This window comes from Sus scrofa, chromosome 8, assembly GCF_054392235.1.
Source record: "Sus scrofa isolate SSC_HxYL_T2T_F1_AM1 chromosome 8, Sscrofa_HxYL_maternal_Yorkshire_Landrace_v2.0, whole genome shotgun sequence".
NCBI lineage: Eukaryota > Metazoa > Chordata > Mammalia > Artiodactyla > Suidae > Sus > Sus scrofa.
Window position 1 is genome coordinate 79,553,619 of NC_139390.1, and position 20,486 is coordinate 79,574,104.

At 41.3% G+C, this 20,486-nt stretch overlaps 1 long non-coding RNA gene across 2 annotated transcripts in view; it reads right to left on the bottom strand.

The window, feature by feature from the left end:
- Positions 1–20,486, bottom strand: part of LOC110262133 (uncharacterized) — a 64,981-nt gene that overhangs the window by 12,229 nt on the left and 32,266 nt on the right. For both annotated transcript variants that reach the window (XR_014812771.1, XR_002346721.2), the window contains exons 2-3: positions 12,477–12,617; positions 12–1,023 (exon numbers count right to left, since the gene is read on the bottom strand). This is a non-coding gene — a long non-coding RNA (uncharacterized LOC110262133). The remainder of the gene's footprint in view (positions 1–11; positions 1,024–12,476; positions 12,618–20,486) is intronic.

Sequence of the window (20,486 nt, forward strand, 5' to 3'; positions counted from 1 at the left end):
AACACACTTACTTGGGAAATTTGCGGTGTTTCTGGAGATTCACAGCACGTCCGCCGTTCACGGCCCTCTGCAAATTTCAGCTACTGAGACAACTATGGTGGGGGGGCAGGGTGGCAGCTGGGGACCCCTGGAGGAGTCCATCTGTATCTCCACCTGTGTGGGCCAGGCTGGGCCCAGGTGGGCAATGTCTGAAGCCCCACATCCAGCTCCAGGGCACAGGCCCAGCGACAAGGCACTGGGGAGCTTCAATAATTCCAACACCTTCTTCAATGGGACAGGGACTGTCTTTGTGGCCCTGAAACCTGCTGTCATAGATGGGGTAAGAACTGGCAGGTGTAGGCAGCTGTTATCTGCAAGGAAGATGCTGCCACCAACCATGCCAGAGGCCACTTCACTGCAGGGTCCCAAGGAGATATCAATTGGGTGCTGAAGCGAATCGGAAAACTGGTGAGCAGACCAAGTACCCTTGGAACCCGCAGGAAATCAATGTGTGTTCAACAATCTCCCTGGCTGGGAGGCTGGACACGTGTGGAAGAAAGGGAAACCATAGGGCTATGGCTGTGGCTCGTGGCCATGGCGTCCGCGTGGCTCCTCTGGCCTGTCTTTCCACTCTGCTCCCGCTAGAGGGAGCTGTGTGCCCTGGTGTGGAATAAGGGCGAGCCGCCAGCTCAGTCCCAGAGTTTGAGGACTCAGGCTTCTGGGCTGCTAGTTCCTCGCTTTGCCAGCCCTGGTTGTCTGATCCAAGCCTTCTTTGAACTTTGATCCATCCTGGCCCCAGCAGGTGGGAGGAAGCTGCCTGGGTGCTTGGCTTGTTGTTCTTAGATTCCTAAGCAGAACTGCCCGGATGGGAGAGGCTCCAGTTTAGCTCTTAGGCACGTCTTCAGTTCACCCCGTCCCTCGCCTGAGAAACTGAGAACCAGAAGTGAGGCCAACTAGGAGCCGGCGCTTTAGCACTGGTCCTCTAGAAGGATTGTCCAGACATAGTCGCTGCTGCTCAGCAGAGGCTGAGGACCAGCCGGGGACCTGAAGAATGGGATTCGGGTGAAAATAAACCAAAGAACCCCCTCGGCTTAGACCTTTCTTAAATAGAGAAAAAAATTTCTGTTATCAATATGTATAAAGCCTGCTTTTCTTTTTAAAATTTTATTTATTTGTATTGAGATTCAATTGACATATAACATTATATTAGTTTCAGGTGTACAACATAATGATTCAATGTAGGTGTACGTTGTGAACAAATGAAAATTTTTATATTGTCCAAAAAAAAAAAAAAAAAAAACCCAAGTACTTGGAAACTTAACATTACCAGCACAGTAGTTTTAAGATTCTGTTTTGGCACAGATTCATAGTTCATTTCTTTTTTTAATGTTGAATAGCATTTAATTGGATAATAAATCACATTTGTTTATCTGTTCACCTGTAGATAGACATGTGTTTCTAGTTCTTAGCTATTAAGAATAATACTGTTCTGCACATGTGTATGCAAATCTTTTTTGTGGACATAGTTTTCACTTCCTCTGGCTTAATGGAAACCTAAGAGTGGAATTTCTAGGTCACATGGTACATGTGTATCTCTTTATAAATAGCTTGCTTTTCCGGAGCTGTTGTATTTGCATTTCCACAGCAGTCTTTAAGAGGTACACTTGGAACTTCCCATTGTGGCTCAGTGGTTAACGAATCTGACTAGGAACCATGAGGTTGCAGGTTCGATCCCTGGACTCGTTCAGTGGGTGAAGGATCCAGTGTTGCCATGAGCTGTGGTGTAGGTTGCAGAAGCGGCTCAGATCTGGTGTGGCTGTGGCTCTGGTGCAGGCCAGTGGCTACAGCTCTGATTAGACCCCTAGCCTGGGAACCTCCATGTGCCTCGAGTGTGGCCCTAGAAAAGATTTAAAAAAAAAAAAAAGGTACACTTGCTTCACACCCTCCCTAGCCCTGGGCTTTGTCAGTGTTGGTTTTCGACATCCTAGTGAGTATAAAGTGGCATCCCAATGTGGTCCTAACTTGCATTTCACTGAGGACAACTTATACTGAGCTTTTTTTTTTTTTTTTTTTCACATGGCTTTTGGCCTTGGTACATCTTTTCCAAGAAGTGTCTTATTTTCTGAAGGGTTTCAAAGTAATTTAAAGACATTTGATGTACACGTGTTACTAAAAATGTCAGCTTGCATAAAATAAAATAGAGTTCAATGTTTGTTTACATTCACTTTTTGTTTTTAGGATTGATAGATGGTAGATATGTGTTGAGGCAAGAACAGTAAAACGTTAAAAGCAGAAACTGGAGTTCCCGTGGTGGTACAGCGGAAACAAATCCGACTAGGAACCATGAGGTTGCGGGTTCAATCCCTCGCATCACTCAGGTTAAGGATCTGGCATTGCCGTGAGCTGTGGTGTAGGCTGACAGCTGTAACTCCGATTGGACCCCTAGCCTGGGAACCTCCACATGCTGTGAGTGCGGCCCTAAAAAGAAAAAAAAAAAAACAAAAAAAGTAGCATCTAGGTGGTGAGCATACAAACAAATGTTCACTGTAAAATGATTTGATGTTTTCGTGCATTTCAGAATCCTCATTATAAATATTATTCAGCCTTTTTAAAAAAAGAAAATTCTTACACATGTTAGAACATAGATGAACCTTGAAGACATTTCGCAAGGTGAAATAACGTAGTCACAAAAGGACAAATACTGTATGATCCCACTCCTGCGAGGTACGTGGAGTAATAAAATCCATGGAGACAGAAAGCAGAGTGGTGGTTGCTGGGGGTGGGGAGGAGGCAGTAGAGACTGTTTACTGGGTATAAAGATTTGGTTTTGCAACAAGGACAAGTGCTGGAAATGGATAGAGGTGACAGTTCCACAGTATGGGTGTCCCTTAAGTCATAGAACCATCCATTTAAAAGTAGTTAAAACGGTAAAATTTGTGTTATGTGTGTTTTACCATAAGTAGGAATAGATTAAATTTGTTTTATTACAAAATATTAGAAAGAAATTTAGTTTGATAAAACCAGAAGTTTGTTCCAAAAGTTTTAACTTTAAGTGCTTGAGAGATTTTTCAAAGGAAGGTTTGAAAATTAAATAAAAGATAAAAACAGATACTAAAAAAATTGGGATTTACTATAACTTGATGTTTCAAGTGATAGTTTTTACTGAATTTTCATTTGGTTTGGAGGCAGGACTTATCATATAAATGAGTCTTGTACTATGTTATCCTATGATTATAGGCTGTAATACAACCAGGAAAATAGAAGCAACCTCTGAGTTGCATCTGAGACCCAGCTCTAACTTGCTTTGTGATCCTACTCATGAAACCTTGAGTGCTACCAAGAGATCTTCAAAACTTAGTGCTTCTGTGACTTTTTATTTTTAACTAGATTTTTTTCTTCACTATGGCTCACATTTTCCTGTGTATTTTCTTGTATAGAAATTTTTACTGTATGATAAATACAATGGAATACTACTTAGCAATAAGAGCAACTATATATTTTTATTTATTTATTTATTTATTTATTTATTTATTTATTTATTTATTTATTTATTTTTAGGGCTGCACATGTGGCATATGGAAGTTCCTGGGCTCAAGGTCAAATCGGAGCCGCAGCTACCGGCCTATGCCACAGCCACAACCACAGCAACACCAGATCCAAGCAGCATCTCTGACCTATACCACAACTTGTGGCAATGCTGGATCCTTAACCCACTGAGAGAGGCCAGGAATCTATCCTGCATCCTCATGGACACCACGCCGGGTTCTAAACCTGCTGAGCCACAACGGGAACTCCAAGTGGAACTACAAATAACTATAAAAATCAGAAGAAGCAAATGAAAAGTAAAAAGCAAGATAGGTATGTAAATCAAACCAAACTGATAAATTAAGTGTAAATAGCCAGAGCATTCTTGTACAAATCCAATTGTGAACACTTGATTTCATTTTTCTTGGGTAGAAAACCTAGGAGTGGAATTATTGTGTCATAATACATTTAATTTCATAAAACTTTTTCCCAAAGTGATGGTGTTTTTTCACATTCCTACCAAAAATGTGTAAGCCTTCTGGTTGCTCCACATCCTGGCTGAATCTTGGTATTGTCAGTGGTGTTCATTTTAACCACTCTGGTGTTTAGGGAGTGGTATCATATTGCAATTTTAATTTTCATTTCTGTGATGACTAATGATATAGAACAAATTTTATGTGCTTAATAGCTCTTCATTATTTTCCTTTGTGAAGTGTCTATTCAAATCTTTTGTCCATGTTTTTAATTTTTCTTATTATTATTGAATTGTAAGAGTTCTTTATATCCTGGACGTCAGCCCTTTGTTGGATCTATGTTTTACAAATATTTTTCCTCCTTCTGTGGCGTGTTTATTTATCATTTTATAATGATGACTATTTATGAGCCTAAGTTTTAAACTTTTGATGACATATAATTTGAATCAACTTTCCTTTCTCTGGTTCTTGCTTCCTTTGTCCTAAGAAATCTTGGCCTACTCTCAAGTCACAAATAATTCTTCTATGTTTTCTCCTAAAACTTGATAGTTCGCTTTTATGTTTAATGCCTTTGATTCATGTCAAATTGAATTTTGTGCCAGATGTCAGGCAGAAGTCTAGATTTTTTTTTTTAATATGAACCTACTTTTTAGAAGCTGAGGATATCTTTCTGCTATGCATTCTTTAATTTAAAAAAAAACCTACTGTAAGGCCATTCTCAATCTTTTATCTTAAACATAAAAACTAATCTCAATATTTGTATCAGATATGATTGTGTTTGCCTGTGAATAATTGAGATCATAAAAACAGTGACTCAAGAGAGCCAGATATTTCTTTCTTTCTCATATAAAAGCAGTCCAGAAGTGGGCCATCTCAAGCTCACACAGCACCTTACTGGTCATCAGAGGCTCAGGCTCCTTCCAGCTGCTTCTCTGCCAACCCTAAACTGCTGCTATCCCTAATCAAACATGGGGCTGAATATCCAGCCATATTGTGTCCATGTTCCCAGCAACAGGATAGAGGACGTACAAAAGCCATTTGACCACCTTTCAGGCGACTGATCAGAAATTCCACTTAGGGAGTTCCTGTTGTGGCGCAGTGGTTAATGAATCCGACTAGGAACCATGAGATTGCGGGTTCGGTCCCTGCCTTTGCTCAGTGGGTTAAGGATCCAGCGTTGCCGTGAGCTGTGGTGTAGGTCGCAGACATGGCACAGATCCCACGTTGCTGTGGCTCTGGTGTAGGCTGGCAGCTACAGCTCTGATTGGACCCCTAGCCTGGGAACCTTCATATGCCGCGGGAGCAGCACAAGAAATGGCAAAAAGACAAAAAAAAAAAAAAGAAAGAAATAAAAAAATTCCATTTATATACCATAGGCCAGATTTTAGCCATTTCATCGAGTCTAAGTACAAATGAATATTTTAGCTAAGTGGATAGTTAGGTGATCAACTACTAGTTAGGGTTCTATTGAAGCATTATTCACAGTATCCAAGATATGGAGGCAACCTAGGCACCCATAATAAGTGAATGATAAAGACGTGGTACATATATACAATGGGATATTACTCAGCCATAAAAAAGAATGAAATATTGCCACTTGTGATAATATAGATGGAGCCAGAGGATATTATGCGAAGTGAAATAAATCAGATAAAGAAAAATGAATATCATATGATCCCACTCACCTGTGGAATCTAAAAAACAAAACAAATGAACAAAAAGAATCAGAGTCATATATGCAGAGAACAAGCAGGTTGTTGCCAGAGGGGAGGGGAAGGTGGGATGATGAGTGAAAGAGGTGAGGGAAATTAAGAGGGACACATTTCCAGTTACAAAATAAATGAGTTGGGGTTCCCATCATGGCGCAGTGGTTAATGAATCCGACAAGGAACCATAACATTGCGGGTTCGATCCCTGGCCTTGCTCAGTGGGTCGAGGATCCGGCATTGCTGTGGCTCTGGCGTAGGCCGGTGGCTATGGCTCCGATTAGACCCCTAGCCTGGGAACCTCCACATGCCACGGGAGCGGCCCTAGCAAAGACAAAAAACAAAATAAATGAGTTGTGGAGGTAAAAGGTACCGCATGGGGAATATAGTCAATATGACTAGAATATCTTTTATGGTGAAGACGACGGTTGTCAAAAGATACAAACTTGCAGGTGTAAGATAAATAAGTACTACGGTGTAATGTACAACAGGATCAATACAATACATCCACTGCTCTGTTATATGTGAAAGTTGTCAAGAGAGTAAGTCTTCAGAGTTTTCATCACAAGGAAAAAATATTTTTCCTTTTATCTTTTTTTAAATTATTATTCTTTTTTGCCATGCCTGTGCCCTGTGGAAGTTCCCAGGCAGGAATTAAAACTGGAGCAGCAGCCTGGGCTGTTGCAGTGACAATGACGGGTCTTTAACCCACTGCATTACAAGGGCATCCCTGTGTATCTTTTATTTTTTAATCTCTATGCGATGATAGATGTTCACTAAACTTGTGATCATTTTCATGGTGTATAAGTCAAGTTGCTGTACACCTTAAACGTATACAGTGCTGTATGTCAATTCTACCTCAATAAAACAGGAAGAAAAAAAGTAGGGGTTCTAGTGAAAGAAAGGGGAGAATGAATATGGGAAGCACTTGGTACTCTCCTTAAGGGTATAACAGCCCTGGGGCGCTTTAGAAAATGTCTAGCCATTCAACTTTAAACAAAACAACTCATCAGCTTTTCTTCTTGCAAAAAAAAAAAAAAAATCACCTTTTAAAAATTTTTTCACTTAATCTTTTCCTACCCTGTAATGTCAATTTGAACAAAAGAACATTTTATTTATTTATTTATTTATTTATTTTTGTCTTTTTTAGGGCCACACCCACGGCATACCTAAATTCCCTGGCTAGGGGTCCAGTCGGAGCTGTAGCCACCGGCCTACACCACGGCCACAGCAACACAGGATCCGAGCCGAGTCTGTGACCTACACCACAGCTCACAGTAATGCTGGATTTTTTTTTTTTTTTTTTTTTTTTTTTGTCTTTTTGTCTTTTTGCTATTTCTAGGGCCGCTCCGGTGGCATATGGAGGTTCCCAGGCTAGGGGTCGAATCGGAGCTGCAGCCACCGGCCTACGCCAGAGCCACAGCAACATGGGATCCGAGCCGTGTCTGCAACCTACACCACAGCTCACGGCAACGCCAAAACCTTGACCCACTGAGCAAGGGCAGGGATCGAACCCGCAACCTCATGGTTCCTAGTCGGATTCGTTAACCACTATGCCACGACAGGAACTCCAATGCTGGATCTTTAACCCAATGAACAAGGCCAGGGATAGAACTCATGGTTGCTAATCAGGTTTGTTAACCAGTGAGCCATGACGGGAACTCCCCAACTTTCTTTGGCATCACTTCCATCCTTCCTCAACCTGTTAGAAGAAGCTTTAGAAAAAGTGTGACAGCCAAGCCCTCCTGTGTGGGGAGAGGCTATTTATTTAATAACCACAAAGAAATGACCCTAGTAAGGACTGAGTCTAAGGAAATAAACCATCTGAGATCATGCTTGACCTCAATTTTCCCTAAAATAGCATTTCATAAAATCTTAGAGGGATTAATACCTGGAGTCTAGGATTCTACAGGATTTTATGACAAATACATACTCTTATTTCACTTCACTTTGTTTGTGGTGGCTTTCTTTTCTCCTTGGACCCTAAAAAACTATTTTGAAATCTCAACCAAAAATGGTTGTATACACCAAAAGCACAAGCAATGAAAGCAAAGATAAACAAGCAGAATTACATCAAACTAAAAAGCTTCTACACAGAAAAAGAAATCATCAACAAAAGGCAAAGGCAACCTACAGAATGGGAGAAAACATTTGCAAGTCACATATGTGATAAGGGGTTAATATTCAAAATACAAAAAGAAATCATACAACTCAAGAGCAAAATCAAACTGTGATTAAAAAATAGGCAAAGAAGGGAGTTCCCGTTGCGGCAAAGTGGAACTAGAAACCAACTAGTATCCATGAGGATGCAGGTTGGATCCCTGGCCTCGCTCTGTGGGTCAGGGATCTGGCGTTGCCATGAGCTGTGGTGTAGGTCACAAATGTGGCTCAGATCGTGTGTTGCTGTGGCTGTGGTGTAGGCCAGCAGCTGTAGCTCGGATTTGACCCCTACCCTGGGAACCTCCATATGCAGTGGGTGTGGCCCTAAAAAGAAAAAAAAAAAAAAAGAAAGAAAAAAAAAAAAAGACAACAAAGTGTAGACAAGGGTATGGCAGCAAGGGAACCCTTGCACACTGTTGGTGGGAATGTAAATTGGTACAGCGCCAATGGAAAACAGCATGGAGGCTCCTCAAGAAATTAGAAATAGAACCACCTATGATCCAGCAATCCCACTTCTGGGTGTATAACTGAAGGAAATGAAAAGAGGATCTTGTAAAGATACCCAAGCCCTCATGTTTATTGAAGCATTGTTCACAGTAGCCGAAATAAGGAAATGAGGCAAATGTCCACCAGTAGACAAATGGATAAAGAAAATGTGACAGATATATAGAAACATAATTGTTATGTTTTGTTTTTTTATCTTTTTGCCTTTTCTAGGGCCGTTCCTATGGCACATGGAGCATCCCAGGCTAGGTAGGGGTCTAATCGGAGCTGTAGCCACTGGCGTACGCCAGAGCCATAGCAACACCAGATCCAAGCCGCATCTGTGACCTACAACCACAGCTCATGGCAACGTCGGATACTTTACCCACTGAGCAAAGCCAGGGATCGAACCCACAACCTCATGGTTCCTAGTCCGATTTGTTCACCACTGAGCCACAACAGGAACTCCTAGAAATATAATTGTTGTTGTTATTATTATATGGAATATTATTCAGCCATAAAAGAGGAAATCCTGCCATTTGTGACAACATGAATAGACAAATAGACATAGAAGATATTATGCTAAGTGAAATAAGTCAGACAGAGAAAGACAAATACTATACCATATCGTTTGTCTGTGGAATCTGAAAAAGCTAGACTCATACAGAGAGTAGAGTGGCCTGGACAGGGGGTGGTGGGCAGGGAATGGGGAGCTATTCGTTAAAAGACACAAACTTCCAAAAATATTATTAATGAGTTCTGAGGATCGAATGTACAGCATGGTGACTATAGCTATTAATATTGTATTATATACTGGAAAGTTCCTAAGGAAATAAAACATAAATGTTCTTGTCTCAAAAGAAATGGTAATTATGTCATGGGATAGAGGTGTTATGATAATGCTATGGTGGTAATCACTTTGCAATGTATATATTGATCAAATCAATACATTGTACACTTCAAACATATACAATGTTATATGTCAATTATATTGCAATAAACTTGGGAAAAATCAATGCAAATATGGAAATCTAAAAAATGGTCTTATAAGAGTTTCCATTGTGCTAGAACAAACAATCCAAACATTTATATGGAACAACAAAAGACCCAGAATCGCCAAAGCAATCCTGAGAAATAAAAACCAAGCAGGAGGCATAACTCTCCCAGACTTCAAGAAATACTACAAAGCCACAGTCATCAAAACAGTGTGGTACTGGTATCAAAACAGACAGACAGAGGAATGGAACAGAATAGAGAACCCGGAAATAAACCCTGACACCTATGGTCAATTAATCTTTGACAAGGGAGGCAAGAACATAAAATGGGAAAAAGAAAGTCTATTTGGTCGTCCCAGGCCCACCCCGGGAGCCATCTGGCGGACCTCTTCGGAGACTATAAAAAGCAGCCTACGGCAGGGGGCGTCGCAGGACCAACAAACGCATTGGGATGGATCGCTGTGTGGCGACACGGATTCTCCAGGCAGGGCAGGCATAAGGCCTGGACTCTTTCCTCCTGGAGCCCGCTTCTTCATCCGTGGCCTCGAAAACGAACCACTCCGACCACGGACCGTGGACCTTGGCCTCCACCTTTCATTTCCCAACGGCAGCCAGGGCATCCATTGTCACCACCGCGGAAAAGGTGTCCACAAAAAGGACAGGTGAGCGCCTCCATGGCATGCAGTGTCATCCCCTCCCGCCACCCCCACCCCGGCTTTAAAGGGTCCTCTTTCAAGTAATCACCTTGCCACAGCTGGGACTTGGATCGGATCCCTGGCTCCGGAACCCCATATGACCTGGGGCCGGCCAATGCATCCCTCCATAGCGTCCTAAATCCGTACATCGTTGATTCAGGACTTTCCCTCGTGGCACAGAGGAAACGAATCTGACCAGGAACCATGAGGTTGCGGGCTCCATCCTTCGCCTCACGCAGGGGGTTGAGACGAGGCTCAGATCTGGCACGGCTGCGGCTCGGGCGTAGGCCAGCAGCCTTAACTCCGGTTCGACCCCGGGAGGGAGTGGGAGGGATCGGGAGCTTGGGCTTATCAGACACAACTTAGAATAGATTTACAAAGAGATTCTGCTGAATAGCATTGAGAACTATGTCTAGATACTCATGTTGCAACAGAAGAAAGGGTGGGGTAAAAACTGTAATTGTAATGTATACATGTAAGGATAACCTGACCCCCTTGCTGTACAGTGGGAAAAAATAATAATAATAATAAAAAAAATAAAAATGCAAAAAAAGAAAGTCTATTCAGCAAGCATTGCTGGGAAACCTGGACAGCTGCATGTCAAGCAATGAAACTAGAATACACCCTCACACCATGCACAAAAATAAACTCCAAATGGCTGAAAGACTTAAATATACGACAGGACACCATCAAACTCCTAGAAGAAAACATAGGCAAAACACTCTCTGACATCAACATCATGAATATTTTCTCAGGTCAGTCTCCCAAAGCAATAGAAATTAGAGCAAAAATAAACCCATGGGGAGTTCCCGTCGTGGCGCAGTGGTTAACGAATCCGACTAGGAACCATGAGGTTGCGGGTTCGGTCCCTGCCCTTGCTCAGTGGGTTAACGATCTGGCGTTGCCGTGAGCTGTGGTGTAGGTTGCAGATGCGGCTCAGATCCTGCGTTGCTGTGGCTCTGGCATAGGCTGGTGGCTACAGCTCCGATTGGACCCCTAGCCTGGGAACCTCCATATGCCGCGGGAGCGGCCCAAGAGATGCCAAAAAAAAAATAAATAAACCCATGGGACCAATCAAACTGAAAAGCTTTTGCACAGCAAAGGAAACCAAAAAGAAAACAAAAAGACAACTTACAGAATGGGAGAAAATAGTTTCAAATGATGCAACCGACAAGGGCTTAATCTCTAGAATATATAAGCAACTTATACAACCCAACAGCAAAAAAGCCAATCAATCAATGGAAAAATGGGCAAAAGACCTGAATAGACGTTTATCCAAGGAAGATATACAGATGGCCAGCAAACACATGAGAAAATGCTCAACATCGCTGATCATAAGAGAAATGCAAATCAAAACTGCCGTGAGGTACCACCTCACACCAGTCAGAATGGCCACCATTAATAAGTCCACAAATAACAAGTGCTGGAGGGGCTGTGGAGAAAAGGGAACCCTCCTGCATTCTTGGTGGGAATGTAAACTGGTACAGCCACTATGGAAAACAGTTTGGAGATACCTTGGAAATCTATACATAGAACTTCCATATGACCCCGCAATCCCACTCTTGGGCATCTATCCGGACAAAACTCTACTTAAAAGAGACGCATGCACCTGCATGTTCATTGCAGCACTATTCACAATAGCCAGGACATGGAAACAACCCAAATGTCCATCGACAGATGATTGGATTCGGAAGAGGTGGTATATATACACAATGGAATACTACTCAGCCATAAAAAAAGAATGACATAATGCCATTTGCAGCAACATGGATGGAACTAGAGACTCTCATACTGAGTGAAATGAGCCAGAAAGACAAAGACAAATACCATATGATATCACTTATAACTGGAATCTAATATTCAGCACAAATGAACATCTCCTCAGAAAAGAAAATCATGGACTTGAAGAAAAGACTTGTGGCTGCCTGATGGGCGGGGGAGGGAGTGGGAGGGATCGGGAGCTTGGACTTATCAGACACAACTTAGAATAGATATACAAGGAGATCCTGCTGAATAGCAGTGAGAACTTTGTCTAGATACTCATGTTGCAACAGAACAAAGGGTGGGGGAAAAAAATGTAATTATAATGTATACATGTAAGGATAACCTGACCCCCTTGCTGTACAGTGGGAAAATAAAAAAATTTTTAAAAATAAAAATAAAAAAAAAAAAGAGTTTCCATTGTGGCTCAGTGGTAACAAACCTGACTAGTATCCACGAGGATACAGGTTCAATCCCTGGCCTCGCTCGGTGGGTTAAGGATCCAGTGTTACCATGAGCCAGGTTGCAGACATGCCTTGGATTCTGCCTTGCTGTGTCTGTGTTGTAGGCTGGCATCTGCAGCTCCAATTCAACCCTACCCTGGGAACTTCCATATGCCACACATGCAGCCCTGAAAAGCAACAACAACAACAACAAAGGGTCATATAAACAACTTGCGGCAAAGACAGTAATGCTTACCCAATAGTACATTAGTTTCCTCCATACTCCACCCCCTTGTCCGTTGGTTCACTCCATGTTCAGCCCCTGGTCTACTGACTTCACGTGTCCTCAGTCCCCTTGCAGTCACGGCAGGACAGGTGACTAGCTCTGACCAATGGGCTGTGACAAAAGTAAATGTGCATTACTTCTGGGCCATGGCAGTGAAAGCCCACAAGACTTCTCCAGTGCTTTTCCCCTACCTGTGGTGCAAAAGAAGGTCCTTATTCAGAGAGGAAAACACAAGGATCAAAGCAGCCTAATAGCTGAGCCATGGCATGGAGGACAGGTGCTCTGAAGAGCCATCTTGATTTATAGATGACTTTCGATTAGCAAGAAATAAACCTTTGTCTCTTAAAAAACTTCTACTTTGCAGTCATTCATTGCTATAGCACAAGCTAGCTCCTCCTAACACACAACCCAACAGAGCAGTACAAACCTTCAGTGGCAGGTGGATCGTGGGTACAGTATGCCACAACTATTTGGTGACGTATTGTATAGCCCTTGAAAAGAACTGTTACAAAACTAATAACAGCATAAGCATCATTATCTTAGTAACTGGAAAAAAAGCAGACAACAAAAACATGAAGGCAGGGATTTCCCAGTAAAATTGACAGGATGGATGAAATGGTGGTTCAGCATTGTTGAGATGTTTTCCAGGAAACCATAATGTATCAGAAGATCTGTATGTATTGGGTTGGGTGGAGATGGATCATGGAGTGGTCCCAGCTGAGTCTAAATCCATATTCAGACTTGTTCAGATATAGGTTGACTCTCTGCTAAAGAAGGAGCTTTTAGGAAAGAACCCACTTGAAGGCAGGGGAGAATAAGGACACACAATTTGGTCCATAACAACTTAGTTTTTGGCGTGACAGGGAACACATGTCTGAGCACTTGAATTTGTTCTCTGACCCAGGCCCCTTGGACTCAAGTCAGCACTTGAGAGCTGTTTGGCACATGTCTCTGTGTGCGATGTTGGAAGCCTAAGGCTGTGCTCCTTTGGGAACAGGGAAGACATCATGGGAGTCAGAAATTCACCTGGATTCAGGGAAGGGCAGTGCTGACCCAGCACAACCTGGAGCCAGGGTGTGACTGAAAGCAGTCAATGTCAAAGGCACTGCAATGACACCAGCAAGCCCACTTTCAGGGGCAATGGGAGGACTTTATATGATGGGCTCATCATCACCCCCATCACACCCATGGCCTAGAGGTGGCAGCTAACTTGGCAGCAGTGGGAGGCAGCTCTGGAGCAAGGGCCAGCACTCTTAGCACAGACATCAGAGCCATGGAAGGCCACCCTTCCTTTGCAGACAGTGGTGACCTTAGAGGTCAGTGAAGGTTTCAAGAAGTTATTTATGAGCTTCTGTGAGTGGTGTCCTGGGAACTCTCAGCAGAGAGGGCAGGAAATAGGCAATAAGTCCAAAAGACTCTGCAGAAGAGGGCAGGAGACCCCACCAGAAGTGAGGGTCATTGTTGATTACTGCAATGACCCCCATTTTCTGCCCAGACTGCACTACATATAGAGCATAACTTTTCAAAGGGCAGGTGATTTAACAGAAGAAAGAAGATTAACCTGGAAACAGACAAAGGTGAGTCAGGGAGGCAGCATTTCCTAGAGTTTATCCCTCCAGCACTGTCCAGAGGAAAGAAACACTGATCTGGGGGAAAGAAGAATTTAGATCATCAGAGAAGGGCTTATCAGGCCTATGTGGAACGTACCTCTGCTAACACCCATCTCGACATCCCAGGTGCCCTGAGACTTGAAAGATGCTGCTCAAGAGAGTAACATGAATATTTCAATCACTGTAAGTTAATGATCAATGACAGTATAAAGTATGTGGTCCCTTTCATAAGTGTTAAAAAATAAAGAGACTGGAGGTTAAGAACCTGACTAGCATCCATGAGGGTTAGGGTTAGGGTTAGGGTGGCTCAGTAGGTTAAGAACTTGGCTAGCATCCATGAGGACACAGATTTGATCCCTGGCCTCACTCGGTGGGTTAAAGATCCAGTGTTGCTGTGAGCCAGGTTGCAGACATGGTTTGGCGCTGCCTTGAGCTGTGGTGTAGGTCACAGACGCAGCTCAGATCCTGGGTGGCTGTGGTGTAGGCTGGCGGCTGCAGCTCTGATTCAACCCCTAGCCTGGGAATTTCTGTATGCCGTGTCTGTGGCCATAAAATGAAAAAAAATAATAATAATAAGGAGGCATTGTGGTAATCAGGTTGGTCTCTTGGTTAAAAAGATAGACTCTCAGGAGTTCCCGTCGTGGCTCAGTGGTTAACGAATCCAACTAGGAACCACGAGGCTGCAGGTTCAATCCCTGGCCTCGCTCAGTGGGTTAAGGATCCAGCATTGCCCTGAGCGTAGTGTAGGTGGCAGATGCAGCTCGGATCCTGTGTTGCTGTGGCTCTGGTGTAGGCAGGCGGCTACAGCTCTGATTCGACCCCTCGCCTGGGAATCTCCATATGCCATGGGAGCAGCCCAAGAAATGGCAAAAAGACAAAAAAAAAAAAACAAATTAAAAAAATAAAAAGAATGGACTCTCAAAAGACTGAAAGCCCTTGGGTTACACTGATCAGGTCATTGTTGAACCTGCAAAGCAAGGATTTGTGCCTTCCAAGCGGTGTTGCTGGAAGAGATCTGCTTACCATTACTAACATTTCTATAACAACAAATTAAATTAACACATACAGGAACACACAGACATGAGAATAAATGAAAGTAGGAGAAACGTGCTGAACACTCTCTGCTCCTCCATGGTTAACCCCCACGATGGTCCATGCTTTTGGTGAATGGCTTCCAATGACTATAGCAACCCAGTCTCCTCTCTATGAAATTTGTGGACAAAGGAACTCTTAATAAGGTCAATTCCATCAACAGTTTACCCTCCAGTTTATACTTTTAGGCCTTTTTGTTGTTGTTGTTTTTGATTTTTTTTCTTTTAGGGCTGCACCACGGCATACGGAGGTTCCCAGGCTAGAGGTCGAATCGGAGCTGCAGCTGCTGGCCTATGCCAGAGCCACAGCAACACCGATCCTTAACCCACTGAATGAGATCAGGGATCAAACCTGCATCTTCACGGATAATAGTGGGGTTTGTTATTGTTGAGCCGCAGAGAGAATACCCTTAGACCCTTGTTTTAATAGAAGTTTTCTATTCCCAAAATTAAAAAAATATTCTCCTGTGTTTTCGACTGTTAGCACTATGGTTTTATTTCACAGTTCTGTCTTTAATCCATCTGGGTTCATCTTTATATGATGCAAGGCAGGTATCCAGCTTCTTCTCTACATAGTGAGTGACTTTCCCCAGATTCATTTGGAAACATTCTATAATTTCCCCACTGATTGCAAAGTTCCCTTTATCACATAACAAATCCTCATATATAATATTTTTGGATTTTTAAAATTCTATTATATTCTTTTCTCTCTATTTTATTTCATTGGACTCTATGTCTTTCACTGTTTTTATGAATAGTTTTTCCTACTGTCTGTCATATTTTCCAGAGTGGGCTTAGCAACTTTCATGGATCTTGATTTTTCCAAATTTTAGGATACATTTATTGTTTCCCAGATGAACTTTCTGGAATTTTAATTGGGATTTGCACTGGATTTATCATATATCTTAGAGAGAATTAAGATCTTTATAGTAGATACTAAGTGAATTAAGTCAGACAGAAAAAGACAAATATATATCACTTATTTGTGGAATCTTAAAAATGATACAAATGAATACAAAACAGAAACAGACTCACAGATATAGAAAACAAACTTATGGTTATTAAAGAGGATAGTGGGTGGTGGAGAGGCACGGAGATAAATTAAGAATTCAGAATTAGCAGATACACACTACTATATATAAAATAAAAAACAAGGACCTACAGTATAGCATGTATAGCATAGGGAATTACATTCAATATCTTATAATAACCTATAATGGAAAACAATGTGAAAAGAATAAATATATTCTGAATCAACTTTCTATATACCTGAAACTAACACAACACTGTAAATCAACTATGTCTATCAAAAATATAGATATATATTTATTCTTTTTCACATTGTTTTAATAGCTTGCTTTTTCTATGAATATGGAATATCTCTCCACTTATGCCAGCATTCCTACATGTCATCTACATGACTTTAAATTGATCTTTTTAGGAGTGCCCTTTGTGGCTCAGCAGTAAAGAACCCAACTAGTATCCATGATGATGTGGGTTCGATCACTGGCCCCACCCAGTAGGTTAAGGATCTGGCATTGCCATAAGCTACACTGTAGGTCGCAGATGCAGCTTGGATCTGATGTTGCTGTGGCTGCAGCTGGGGTGTAGGCCAGCAGCTGCAGCTCTGATTCAACCCCTAGCCTGGGAACTTCCATGTGCTGTGGATGCAACTGTAATAAATAAATAAAGTAATAAATAAATCTTTTTAAAGGTCTTGTGCATTTTTGTCAGGTTAGCTCCTTGATACTTACATTTTTTTCTTGCTGCAGGTAACAGTAAACCTTTTAAAACTGTTTAAATAGAGGGTAAACTTTGGAAGTACGTGTATACTTGAGAATCCCTTTATTTTTTTCTCAAATGATAGATTAACTGGTTTATAAATTGCTATAAATTATATAAATTTTATAAATTGTGCTTTCAGCATTTTTTCATTTATTACTCTGAAATATTTTTTATATCCAATATTTATTTGGTATAATTCTCATGCTTGGTTCTTAGTAGAAGGTCTTTAACTTTTAAAGTTTTGAGAATTTTGTTTTTATCTTTGATTTTAAAAATTTTACTATATAATGTACCTAGGGATTTCTACGAGCAAACACTTTCAATCTGAGGTCTTTCAACTTTCTTTAAATCTGGGGAAATTTTGGTCATTATCTCCTCAAATATTTCCTCTTTTTTTTGTGTGTGTATATATATATATATATATGTATATATATTTACTATCTTTCTAGTTCTACAATAAAACAGATATTTACATTATAATTATGATCCTCTTAATTTTTTCCATATTTCCCAACTCTGTCTCTGTTCGATGCTTTATAGAAGAATTTTTTTATTTGATCTTTTGTTTTTCAAATTGCATACATTTTGGAATTCATCTATCTTTATTATAGTTTTCTATTTCAATCATTTAATGCATGTATGTACATTCTATGAACTCAGATTTAATAGGCTCTAAGCATCTTTCTACTAAGTCTCTACTAAACATCTTTCACCCTACATTGTCTCAGGATAGGGGAGGTAAGGTCAAGGTGAGGAAATGCTCAGAGGCTGAGGGTTTGTGACATCATTGCTCTCCCTTTTTGACTCCAGTCAAACTTGAACACTGAACTGATATCGCCCCAGAAAAGCTGGTGGAGAGAATAGGACATGGTTATAAAAGGGCATAGGTTACCCTGTCCTCTCTGCATCAAAGGCACTAGGTCCTCTTCCTTTCTGCGTACCATTATCTTCTTCTACACCAGGACTCAACTACCTTTATCGTTTTACCTTAATTTTCAGCTGCCTTGACTTCTCTTCTACTTCTGTGGCTTCTCCAGGGCTAAATGTGAGTCAGGGGGCAACTGTTCTGGTTAGTTTGTCATCTTTGTGGAAAAAGGGAATCCTGTCTAAGCTTAAATGCAGAATATGAACGCAGGTTGATAGATATGAATCTGGCAACATTTTGTAGACATTCCCTGGGAATTGGCTGGATAACAGGCCTAAGTCCATCCACAAAGAGACTTGCCAGCACTACTTAAAAATAAAGATAGCTTTAGGGATGTTCAGTGCAATTAGGAGCAGTGTCTTTTTGGTCAAGGAACTCATCACTAAAAATCCTCTACTATAAAACCTCATAAAAAGAGATTTGAGAGTAAAAGTGAGAAGAGGAATGTTAAGGGCTCCTTATAGCCTGTGGAGAACAATAAAAATAAGGCACCAAAATATCTGTGTTCTACCTACCACAGCCCTGCAGTGGAAGAGTGGAGCAAGCAGGTGGGGGCTGAAGTCTGGGCAGTCGCTACCAGCTGGAAAGTTGGTCAAAAAAGGGGGGGAGTAAAGCAGGAAGAAGAAAGGGCTGAGCAGCAAGATGGTGGGACAAACATGTGCATGAATAGAGCAGGAGAGATGGTGCCATGGCTGGATGAATGCAGACATTCAGGGAATGGAAAAGATATTTAGAGAAAATGATTGGGAAGATTTCTCTGTGGTATACTATATAATCCCCCACAGTAAAGTTCTATATTATTCCTCAAGGCACCTGGAGTCATATTTATGTTTTAATTTCCTGGAACTCCATGCAGAGGCTTGGCCACTAGAATCTGGGCTTTTATTGAGACTGTTGGTAAATAAACCCCTTGCCCAGGTGCAGATTAGTTTTACTTTGTTTGCTTTTCCAAGTCATCCAATCCCAAGTAGCTCGGGCGTATCCTTTAACACCGCATTTGCTAAAGTGGGTTCAGCAATTATAGGTAAAGAGGGTTCTAAAGTCAAATAAAACTTGGGATGTACAAGGTTATACGCTTAACATGAATTCTTTGCTTGCAGGGTTTCTCAGAGCTTTTAATATGCAAATATTACTATCATTCTCCAGTAAGGAGGCATAGTATGCCCTATTTCTCAAATTTGACCACAAAATCATGGACCAAACTCTAGGAAACATTCTTTTGGATTTCTTACTTTTGTTTGACTTATAATGTGGTCTTAGCAGATGTGGTCAAGGGCCATTCTTTTGGTAGTTGTTATGGAAGAGCATCTTGCAAAAGGCATTCTTCACAGTATTACTATCTAGCAAATGCTTTAACCATGAAGGTGTTATCTGTCATCTCTGTCATTATGCATGATCATATTCAATTAAGTAATTGTTTCAAAGCCGCTTCTATTGTTCTCTCTTCGTGGCACCTCATGTGGTTAGTCTTGTTTTCCTAAGAGTGCATAAGCTCCATAAAAAGAATCATGCCTATTCTTTTACTGAATCATGCATAGCATTTGGTGCAGTGTTAGATGAAAGATCAATATTCAATAAATATACTTTGATTGGAAAAAATAAAACTGCAGCAGAAGTATACTTTTATAAACCTCTCATGTATCTGATAATATGTTGTCTAAGTATTTTCGTGCTGTAATTGTCACGCCCCATTCCTTTTTTCTCTCTGTCCCTTTTCAGCACTAAATACACCCTGGAAGGAAAATGAGGGCAATACATCTAAGCAAAAAAGCCCTAAATTTTTTTTTTCTATTTATTCCAATATTAAGAAAAAAATCTCGGAGTTCCCGTCGTGGTGCAGTGGTTAACGAACCCGACTAGGAACCATGAGGTTGCAGGTTCGATCCCCGGCCTTGCTCAGTGGGTTAAGGATCCGGTGTTGCCATGAGCTGTGGTGTAGATTGCAGACGCGGCTCAGATCCTGCGTTGCTGTGGCTCTGGCGTAGGCCGTTGGCTACAGTTCCAATTCGACTCCTAGTCTGGGAACCTCCATATGCCATAGGAAGCGGCCCTAGAAAAGGCAAAAAAAGAAAAAAAAGAAAAAAACTTTAGCTAAAAAATTCAAACTATTCCAGCTCGTCTTTGCTTGATTCCCACCCAGTTTATTCACTAATTGTCCAAAATTTTTGCTCTTCCTTTTTCATGGCTGTGTTTTCCTTAAATATAAAATTCAGAATCTTCCAGAACATTTCTTTGCTTTGCGAGTCAGGAAAAATTTCCCCACCATCTCATTCTGAAAGCACTTGGCAGGTAAACTTCTGTTATCATATCATTGTATATGAAGGTCCTTAGCTTAGTCTAATGGTGTTTTGCCAAGTAAACAATTTATAGTCTATTATTTCCACTGGAAAGTCCCCTTTTCAAATTGAACAATTTCACAATAAAAAAAAAAAAAAAAACCACTGGTCAAAGAAAACCCAAGTATTTCTTAGCATTGGTATTTGGGGTTTCAACTTAATGGGGTCATTATTCATATGACCAGGTTGATGACACCAATACATCAAATTTACAATGGAAATTTAGGACCAAG